Source organism: Camelus dromedarius, chromosome 22 (assembly GCF_036321535.1).
Source record: "Camelus dromedarius isolate mCamDro1 chromosome 22, mCamDro1.pat, whole genome shotgun sequence".
Lineage (NCBI taxonomy): Eukaryota > Metazoa > Chordata > Mammalia > Artiodactyla > Camelidae > Camelus > Camelus dromedarius.
In genome coordinates this window covers 151,734-162,540 of record NC_087457.1, presented here as the reverse complement: position 1 = coordinate 162,540, position 10,807 = coordinate 151,734, and positions in this window count along the sequence as shown.

Below are 10,807 nucleotides of genomic sequence, written 5' to 3'. Positions count from 1 at the left end.
CCTTACAATGTCCTCCAAGGCCGTACAGGATCTGCACTGACCCTTCTCCGCAGCTCCAGCTGTGCCCCCATTCTGGAACATGCGAGGTGCGTGCTGGCCTTGGTGATGGTTATTCCGTCCACCTGGGACTTCTCACCTCCTAGTCCTAGTCCTAACCTCAGTCCTCTGTGTGGCCTGCTCTGGTATTTAATACAGCATCACCCTTATCCCATACTCTCAACCCTATTTACCTTGCCTTTTTTCTTTTTTCCATGGTTCCTCTTTCCTAAAATGCCACCTCCTCTGCTGCTCTGTTGTGTGAATTGTCATCTCCAACCCCCACCCCAGCTAGACCCCAACCAAGCTCCATGAGGACAGGACTTTTGTTTTGTTAATTGATCTATTCCAAGTGCCTAGACTAGTCCTGGGTACATAGTAGGCAGTCAAAAATTATTTGCTGAATAAATTAAAAGACTATTTTAAAACTGAATCATCCTTTCAGGAACGGGTGAGGAAAGGAAGCTGCATGAAGGAAAATGGCGAAGTAAATAATGATATTTGCCTGTTGTTCTTTGTGTGATATATATGTGTTTTAGTCTTAATTTGGTATCCCAGTTTCTTAATTTAATAGCTGTATTAAGGTGCAATTTACAGGCCATAAAATTCACACATTATAATTGTTCAAGTCAGCCATTTTAGCTATTTCTAGAGTTGTGCAACTGTGTCCCCAAAATGTCCCCTTCTGTCCATCCATATGCAGTTTGCCCTCCCCTCAGTGGTACCCTGATATTATATCTTTTTGTTTTTTTGGCAATCACATCTCAAAAGAATAATTTACACAGGAGTACTAATATAGCTTTGCACTTTTAGAAATGACACACTTAAATATGAAATCAGCAGTCATTGCTGAATGTAGGTAGCAGTATCAGACATTGGTGAGAAGAATGGACTTGAGTGTCACACTGGCTGCAGTCTTACCCAGCTCCACCATTTACCAAGTTACCCAAATTATTTTCTGCCCCAAGCTCTTTATCTGTTATATGGGGGTAATAATAGCAGCTTACAGAGTTGTGAGGATTAAGAAAACAGGGAAACAAAATTTAGTATAGTGGCCAGCTTATGTTATTACCTAAAAAATAGCCTTGCAGGTAGACAGCAAAATTCAAATCAGTTTCTAAAGTATGTGTAAAATATGATCTAGTTCCTGCCTGGTTTGTAAACACGTATGCTTACTGCAGAATTTAAAAGCAGGCTAATATCCAACAGAAAAGATCATTTCTCAGCATTTCTTTCAAAGGTAGTTGCAAAATCATTTTTACTAAATTTTCTGTGCCCATCTCTGACAGAGCTTTGACAGCAGGGAGGTAATTATCTACTTTTCTGTTAAAATCATGCTGACCATCAGAAAGTGTTCTGAATTATATTTTAACCTTTATGTTGGGAAATACTGTGAGACTTCTTCAAAATTAATGGGGGGACGGGCATTCATTGTAGCTTTTGTAGCCTGATAAGCCTGCACTAAATTATCATTTTTAAACTTTTAATTAAAATTAGTTAATTAATTTTTTGCAGGGGGGTGGTAATTAGATTTTTATTTATTCATTTTATTTTTAGAAGAAGTACTGGGGATTGAACCCAGGCCCTTGTGCATGCTAAGAATATGATCTTCCACTTGAGCTATACCCTCCCCCCTAAATTATCTTTAACAAGGTCTTTTTCTCTGTTTTGTTATTTTCTTTTATGTACAGATGCACAAAGCAGGGTCATCAGAATCCTCTCAATTCCAAAGATGATAATAGTGAAAAATATTGCAGAGTGACAGTGAATCCTTGGCATATGAAGAAAGATTGTAAAGTCCTGAATGAATTAAGAAGTTATTGTTAAATTAACATACATGTAACCATGGCTCTCTTACCTTTATTTTTCACGTTATAATGAAGATACTCCACACCCGTCAAGGTTGCTTTGTTTGATATAGGGAATATCTAAAGCCTTTTCTGCAAGTTTTTTAAATAAGTAAGAGCAGGTAATTTTTCAGAATTGGAAATGGTGTAATCTGCTCTGTCTATTATGGTAGCCACCGACCACATGTGGCTATTGTGAATTGAAATGTTTTATAAGTGGAAAATATGTAATAGATTTTCAAGACTTCATACAACAAAAATAATGTAAAATATTTTTTAATAAGTTTTAAAAGTGTTTATCACACTTTTGAAATGATAGTATATTGGATATTTTGAGATAAATATAATTATTACTGGAATTAATTTCACTTGTTCCTTTTTATTTTCCAAATGGGATTATTGGAAATTGTGATTTGCGCTGTGTTTCTATTGACAGTGCTGGCTTGTAAATTATTGCAAATAATATGAAAAGAAAACTTTGATTAAAAATTTTGTAATTGAGTAGTTGATTTACATCCTAGTATTTTCAGGTGTACAACACAGAGGCTCAACATTTTTATAGATTATATTCCATTTAAAGTCACCATAAAATAATGGCTATATTTCCCTGTGCTACATGATGCAGCCCTGTAACCTATCCATTATATACGTAGTAATTTTTACCTCTCAATCCCCTACTCCCTTCCTGCCTCCCCTCTCCTCCTTCTCCCCATTGGTAACCACCAGTCTGTTCTGTGTACCTGTGAGTATATTTCTGTTTTATTATAGTCATTAATTTGTTTTATTTTTTAGATATACATATAAGTTAATACATAGAATAATTGTTTTTCTTTCTCTGACTTATTTCACTTAGCATAATACCCTGTAGGTCCATCCATGTTATTGCAAATGACATTATTTTATCTTTTATGGGTGAGCAGTATTCCATTGTGTGTGTGTGTGCGTGGGTATATATGTGTGTTTATATATATGTATATATACATATTTATATAATATACCACACCTTCATTATCCAGTCATCTGTCAGTGAACATTTGGGTTGTTTCAGTATCTTGGCTATTGTAAATAGTGCTGCTGTGAACATTGGGGTGCATGTGTCTTTTTGAATTATATTCTTCTCCAGACATATACCCATGAATGGGATTGCTGGATGACATGGAAATCTATTTTTAGTTTTTTAAGGAACCTCTATACTGTCCTCCATAGTGGCTGCACCAATTTACATTCCCACCAACTGAGTAGGAGGGTTCCTTTTTCTCTTAAAAGGTCAAAAATTCTCTTCATTTATATACTTTCCTTACAGTTTAGGACACAATTTGGCAAAAGCCAGATAGAATTTAATAGCAGTTAATACAGTATTTTTTTTTAAATGGCCATGCATTATGGATAAATATGTTACTGATGAGTTGGTTCTCTATTTTTGTAGATGCAGAAGTTTTTATAGCTTCACAGACATTTCAGACTTGCAGAGAGAAAAATTTCTTTACATTTTGCTGAACTTGTCCGGGTGGCTTTATCGAATTTGGTCCAGGCCTGCAGAGGTAAATACACATCCAAACCTGAACCATTTGAATGTCTGCAAGATTTTAAGAGTCTAGAATGTCAGATCTGGACTATAACTCTGGTGAATGACATCAGTGAGTGGACTCAAGAAAACTCCATTTGAGTCCAAAACTTTTCAAAAGCCAAAAAAGGCTTTGAAATTGTGGCAAAGCCAGAGAGTTTTGTGCTCCACATATGACCACAAACACATGGGGACAACCACAGGCCTTCTGGAGTGCCAAGGGAATTCCATGTGGGAGTCCAGCACTCACAGGAATCCAACAAATCTCTGCCTGCCAGAGCACCTTCATTGCTACTGTGCTGTTTTGAGCAAATGTCATTTCATCAGGTTCAAATTGGTTTGTTGTTATTTTTGCATAAAAAAATCAAACAACTTCTTGTTCCCTTGGTGAAAGTAAAAGCCTAACATTTTCTGGTTTCTTTTGACAGAGAAAACATGAGCCTATGAATCCAACCTCATCTATGATGGTTTGCAGCTGGGAGCAACCAGATCAGTGTCAGTCCCTTTGCAGCCATTGGTTGGGAGCATGCATGTTACCTGGAATGGTATTTGAAACATGTCACACTAGCCATGCCTTTGCTGTGGGCTGGGAGGCGAGTAAGTCAGAATCTGCATTATGGAATGTATGTTTCAGATAAAAAGCTAGGAGATCTTTTCTAATAGCCAGAGAATGTAGTCATAAATATATCTATTAATTATGCAAGAACCTTTTTAAAGAGTTTTTTATTATAAAAATTTACCCCCAGAAATTGAAAATGAAAGAACAGTGGAATTAAAAATAATCTGTACCTTAATTATACATTAAGAATCTTAAAACCCTTCTAAACTTTTTTTATTCAAATGCAGATATTTTTCCCTTCCAAGAAGGAAAATTATTATTTCATATTTTTTGCTTTTTCCTTTTATTATATATTCCATATCAATAAATATAATTCTTTTAAATCCCTTTTAATGGCCGTTTAACACTATATTAAACAGATATGTAATTAGTCCTAGGTTTCAGAAATTTAAAAAATTGTCATTACAATACCACTGCAAAGAATATTTTGGTGTTTCTATTTTTAGTTACTAATTTGGACTAAAAATTAAGAAGTTTGCTTTTCTTCATCTAAATCATTGGTTATTTTATGAATGAACTGCAAGGATTTTAAATAACTTTTCAGTAATTTCAACAAAGAAATTATCTTTAAGGCAAATATGTATGATGGTTTGCAAATCTACTTTTATTATATCTTCACTTTTACCAGTGTCATATGTGTGTGTGTTTGCACAAGTGCTTTAACTACCAGCAACGTAAGAAAAACCTGTGTACTAAAAATGTGAAAATAGTTAGTTTCCTGGTTTGTGTTTTCATTCTCCCAATATAGGTTTTGGATGACAAGCTTGTATTTGCAAAAGTACACACCCTGTGGGAGGTGCTCTGTACATAAGTTGAGATACTGCACATAAAATTGCCTCTGAAGCCCAATGATCTGAAAACCCGGTCCTCAGCCTTTGATAATTTCAGCTGTTATCTGAAAGTCCCCCAAGTGGATGAAAGTATCATCAAGCTGGAGCAAGAGTTTTTCATTTCCCTATTTGAGAAGAGCTGCGTGAATGACTTTTATATTCAGGACAGAGATACATTCTTCAATCCAGCCACCAGAAGCTGCATTGTAAGTCTAAACCGAGTTTAGCAGCTGTCTTGGGGGTGATTTAGAGCCTGCTGTTGAATTATCAGTGATTTGGTTTGGTTGGTTTGGTTTGGTTTTTAAAAGCTGCCCATAAAAAGAAAAAAAGAGAAAGAAAAGAAATATGCCTAGAGATTCCTGTTAGGATAATAAACAGTGGCTGGTTAGTTACCCTGTATAAACCACACACTCTCTTAGAATCTTTTTAGGTTTACTTCATCCTTTCTCAGATCAAGTATCAACTAAGGGATAGTGTTAAAAAAAATTTCGGGATTAACATGCTTGTGAGCTCTGGGATCTGCAAGGCAGCTTTCCCTCCCCATGGTGTAAGTCAAATGGCAGAAATGAAATAAAGCACGTCATGTATCCTCCGGTGTTAACAGGAAAAGGCTAATATTCTTGACCTTGTTTCTTCCTGGGTAAAATGAAGACAATATGTCAGGAGGCGAGACGCTCACTTAGGGCAAGAACCATGTTGTTTTGTTCACTGCTAAATCCCAGGCACCGGGAAGGCTGAGTTTAACAAGTGAATGGATGAAGTGTAGTTCCCCCAGAGTTACCATGTGGGGCAGTGCGGATTAGCAGCTAAGAGCATAGACTCGAGAGGGGAGGTTACAGCTCAAGTGATGGTGTGCATGCTTAGCACGCATAAGGTCCTGGGTTCAGCCTCCAACACCTCTAAAATAAACCAATAACCCTAATTACCTCCCCACCCCCCACCATAATTACCTTATTATCTCCCCGCCACAAAAAAAAAAAAAAAAAAAAAGAGAAGTGGCCAAGAGCGTAGACTCAGGCTGGAACACCTGTGCTGGTTTCTCGCTGTCGACCTTGTAAAAGTCATTTAGCCACTGTGTTTATCAAGTTCCTCATCAATAAAATGGGGATAATAATATTACCCACCTCGTAGAGTTGCTAAGGGGATTAATGAATCTGTGTCAATGTTAGAACTGCCCTGGCTAATAGTAACTACTATGCATCTGTCAGCTCTTTTCATAATTATTGACATGTTATTATCAACCAAATAAGTATTAGTTCTTTGTAAGGGAAATGCATTTTAGACCATTTCATTTATCATTTTCTGTAATTCAGGCTTTTCCCTCTGAAATACCATTTTCTGTCTGTGCACTAGGAAGCCACAGGGCTTTCCAAATTTCATCTGTCTGGGTTCTTGTCATGATGGCAATACTGCAGAGTGTTGACATTTTTTAGGGACTCCGTCTGAGATGACAGCAACCCCTCAAATTCAGGAGCACTTCTCTAACGGATAACATCTCACATGAAATGAAGTTTTTAAAATGTTACAGCTTCAGACGCTTAATGATGCCATAAATGCAAGGATGTTATATCTAAGCTCTTTAAATAAATCCTGTCATTGAAATAATGGAAATACTGTATTATAGTGCTCTATGACTTTGTTATCTTTGCTATCCATTTATCTGACTCTCTAAGATCAAAGAAAGCAAAGACTGAGATTGATCGTTACTACTTTGTGGTACACGTATTTGTGGATGAAGACAATACTGAAATGCACTGTTTAAGATATTAAAATGGACACTAAACAGCTGCTTGATGCACATGCATAAACAGAACAGGGAGCTGGGTACAGGGAGCAGACACTGAGCTTCCTGGATCAGATACTCAGCATAGCAGTCCAGCCCAGCCGTCCACATGTTTTATATTTATGTACCAGGAAAATTAGCAGTGAGAGTCTTAAATGAACTTTGGGGACACTTGCAAACAGCTGTCATGATTACTACTGTGGGACACCAGGATCCTACAGTGTTTAGTTGGCATCTGCGCACAGCCAGTTCTTTTCCACTAAAGCCTCTTGTACTTGCTGGTCCCACATCCAGGCTGAGGAATCATCTCATGTGGTGTTTGGGAGGGAGGTAAGTGGAGTCAGGACCCATGCTAAGGCTGGGTGGGTAATAATCTGGTTCTAGTACAGGAGAAAGGAATGTAGGTCAGGTGGGAAGGAGAATGACTGGATTTAAATTTTGTTTCTTGAGTAAGCTAAATATATAACATCATGTCAAGTTTCTTTGTTGTTTATATTCCATGTGCTGTCACCGAATATCTACTGAATTGTGGGGACAAAAAAGCCTGGGTTTTAGAATTGACCCTGCCCCTAAACAGCCAGAGTCCAGGTTCCTCTGGGGGTCCAAGGAGGGGGCTGCACCATCAGGTGTCCCTCCACTGGAGCAGTTTGGGCACTTGGGTGGCCTAGTTTTTTGGCTTTTGAAGACTGGCCCGCTTGTAGGACATTAAGCATCTGCAAGGCTCTCACCAGGTACCCACAGTGGTCCCAGGACTGTAACATCCAAGCGTTCCTTTCCACCCACTATTGCAAATGACCCTCAAGAGGTTAGTATTAATACTGGGTGAGAATTATGAAATAGTATATGGTACCTCCATCCCTCCTGGCAAGTGAGGGCCCCATATTTACAAATGACCACGAAGTGTTAGCACCACATTTTAACAACAGAACATGTGAAAACTTGGTGACAGTGATGCTCACCTGTTTACTTCTGCTTCCCAATGTAACTTTAGCCTACGTCAGAGGACATCAGCTGCCCCAGCAAACCGGGCCTTCTGTACAGGGAATGGGCTCCTCCTCAAAGCATAGACAAGAAGCAGCCCTTAGATCTCATCAGGTGAGCTGTTGTAGAGAGCACTCCAGTGGGAAGGGCTCAGGGTTGCCCTCATGGCATCTGAGTGTGACAGTCCTCCAAAAGTGTTACCAACCAGGAAGCTCACAGGAGTTCTGAGCTTTATTGCCCCAAGTCTTTTCTGGAGGCTTTATTACAAAGACATGATTTATTGGGTCACTACCGACATGGCTAACCCAAACCCTAACTGTAACTCAAACCTTTCCTTAGCCCTAACCATTGAGCCCATTCCTCTCCTGGTGGTCACTCATTTGTCACAAAGCTCAAAGCGCCACTCCTTTAATCACATGGTTGGTGTCTCTGGCTAGCCAGTCCCAATCCTGAGTCATCTCATGAACACAAGCCATCCAAGGGTCCACCATGAATAGAAAAGACACTCGTATCTTGGGAAATTTCAAGGCTTTAGGGGTTGCCATCCAGGAACTGGGACCAAAGACCTACCAAATTCTTCATTAAACAGGAATAAATGTTAGATTTCACTTAAATTATAAAATAAGAGACGGAGGACGGAGAAGATGGCGGAGTACAGGGATGCTCGTGGCTCACCCTCTCCCACAGATACAACAAGACCTACATCTATGGACCCACTCAGCCAACCAGAGAAACTGCGGAACTCCGACAGAACATTGCCCTCTTCAAAAGATAAAGAAGCCAAAAATCTGGTAGGAGAAAAGGAAAAAAGAAAGAACAAAAGGCAAAGCAGCGTGGGACGGGTCCCGCGGGGAGGGAGCGGCAAAGGAGGACTGGCGCTCGCCCGCTGGGTCTCCCCTCTCCAACTGAGAAGCCAGCTGGATGGAGGGGGAGCCTCCGAGGCTCTGATCTGTACAGAGCAGCCCTTGACTGACAGAACTAAGTTAAACGGGCACAGAGCGTCCCCCTGACACCCAGCCAGAGACGGGCCGGCAGCGGCGGGCAGGGCCAGGCTGCACAAGCCGGGTGGAGGACGGGGGCGGCTGCACGGATGCAGCCCAGGTGGAATGCAAGGGGCTGTGTGCCGTGGCTGTGGGTGCACAGGGCAGAACAACCTGGGCCCTCCATAAAACAGCAAGGTTGATGTGCTCTCGGGGGAAGGGTGCATACCCCCGTCTCTGAAAACCTGCGGAAAGTTTTCGGGGGAAGAGAGGCGGGGCTCAGGCACAGCCGCCATATCGCCATATCCTCCGGCGCTTAGCACCCAGGCGGGGACGGGGGGCGAAACCTGCATCCGCACCGAAGGGCTTAGCAGCCTCAAAGGCCAGACTGAGACTGGCCTACATACAGCCTGGGGCAGATAGGATCCTTTCATCCTGGTCCCTCAGAGAACTTGCTCCACAAAGACAAACAAGGAGCTGTGTTCTGGCTCGGAGCAGAGACAGGGATGTCCCTTGGTCCTCCCTGAGCCCACCTGCGGAGCGCCGACCAGGGCGGAGCACGCAGCCGCACAGAGCAGCGGAGCTACCAGCGGAGGCTCAGGTAGAGCGAGAGTGGCCCCCCACCTTTCGGGCAGGAACACAGCCCCTGACCGAGGTCCTGGGAGTGGGCACGACCCGCCCTCCTACCCGGCCAGTCTGCAACATCTGACTGCGGCATCCGGAGGGGCATCGACCCACCCGCCCACAGCAGAGGAGAGCTGCACCTGACCCAGTGTTAGGAGGAGGCGTGATCTGCTTGCCGACAGGTGCTGGGAGCAGCACAGAAGAGGGGCCAATGGAGGGCCTCTGAAAACAGCAAGCTGAGCTTCCAAAACAGGATGAAGACAGAAAGACTTCACATTAAAAGCACACAGACTCCAGGAGAACACCGACAACCCCCCTTTTCTTCTTCTTTTTTTAAATCTGTTTTTACCTGTTCTATTTTCTGTTACTCTCTTAATTTTTACCTCTTAATACATTTCTATTTCTCTTGGGTTTTGATGTCCTGTTATTGATTAGACAGAGGTTTCAAATACAACTATTCATCTCCCCACCCTTTTTTTAAAGGTTTTAAAAGGACGTCTCAACCCGATTAATACTCTGCTTCAACTCGCTCTTCTATTATTCATTATACAATATTTTCAAACCCTCTTTCTCCCTTCTTTTAAAATTCCTTCTCTCTCTCTCTTATTTTTTTTTTCTTTTATTCCTAAGATCTATTCCTAAATAGGCATTAGATAGGTTAAACCTTTAAGGACCATAATAGACAACTGATACTCCATAAACCACAGTGCCAGAGAGGTATGAGCAAGATGAAGCAGAGAAACATTTCCCAATTAAAAGAACAAGAGAAATCCCCTGAAAGAAAGATCAATGAAATAGACATTGATAGACTACTAGATCAAAATTTCAAAAAAGGATTGATCAAATTGCTGAAGGAATTAAAAGAGATAGTGTTTAGAGATATAAAATGTGTCAAAAATGAAATTGAAGCTATAAAGAAGAGCCAAGTAGAATGGGTATACCCATTGACAGAGATGAGGAATGATCTAATAGCTGTGCAAAGTCAACTAGATAATGCAGAGGAACGAATTAGTGGTCTAGAAGACAGGGTGATAGGAAGCACCCATTCAGAAGAACTACAAGATAAGCAAATAAAAAATACTGAAAATAGCATAAGGGAACTATGGGATAATATAAAGCATCCCAATCTTCGCATAATAGGGGTCCTAGAAGGGGAAGAAAGATCAAAGGGGATTGAAAAGGTTTTTGAAGACATCATGACTGAAAACTTCCCAAACTTAAAGAAGGAATCAGATATCCAAGTGCAGAAAGCTCAGAGGGTCCCAAACAGGAAGAACCCAAATAGACCCACACCAAGACATATCATAATCAAGATGGCCAGAGTCAAGGATAAAGAAAGGATTCTAAAGGCAGCAAGAGGAAAGCAAAGAGTAAGTTACAAGGGAACCCCCATAAGGCTCTCAGCTGATTTCTCTATACAAACACTACAGGCCAGAAGGGAGTGGCAAGATATATTCAAAGCCCTGAATGAAAAAAAAAAGATGCAGCCTAGGATATTTTATCCAGCAAGGCTATCCTTTAGGATAGAAGGAGAAATAAAGAG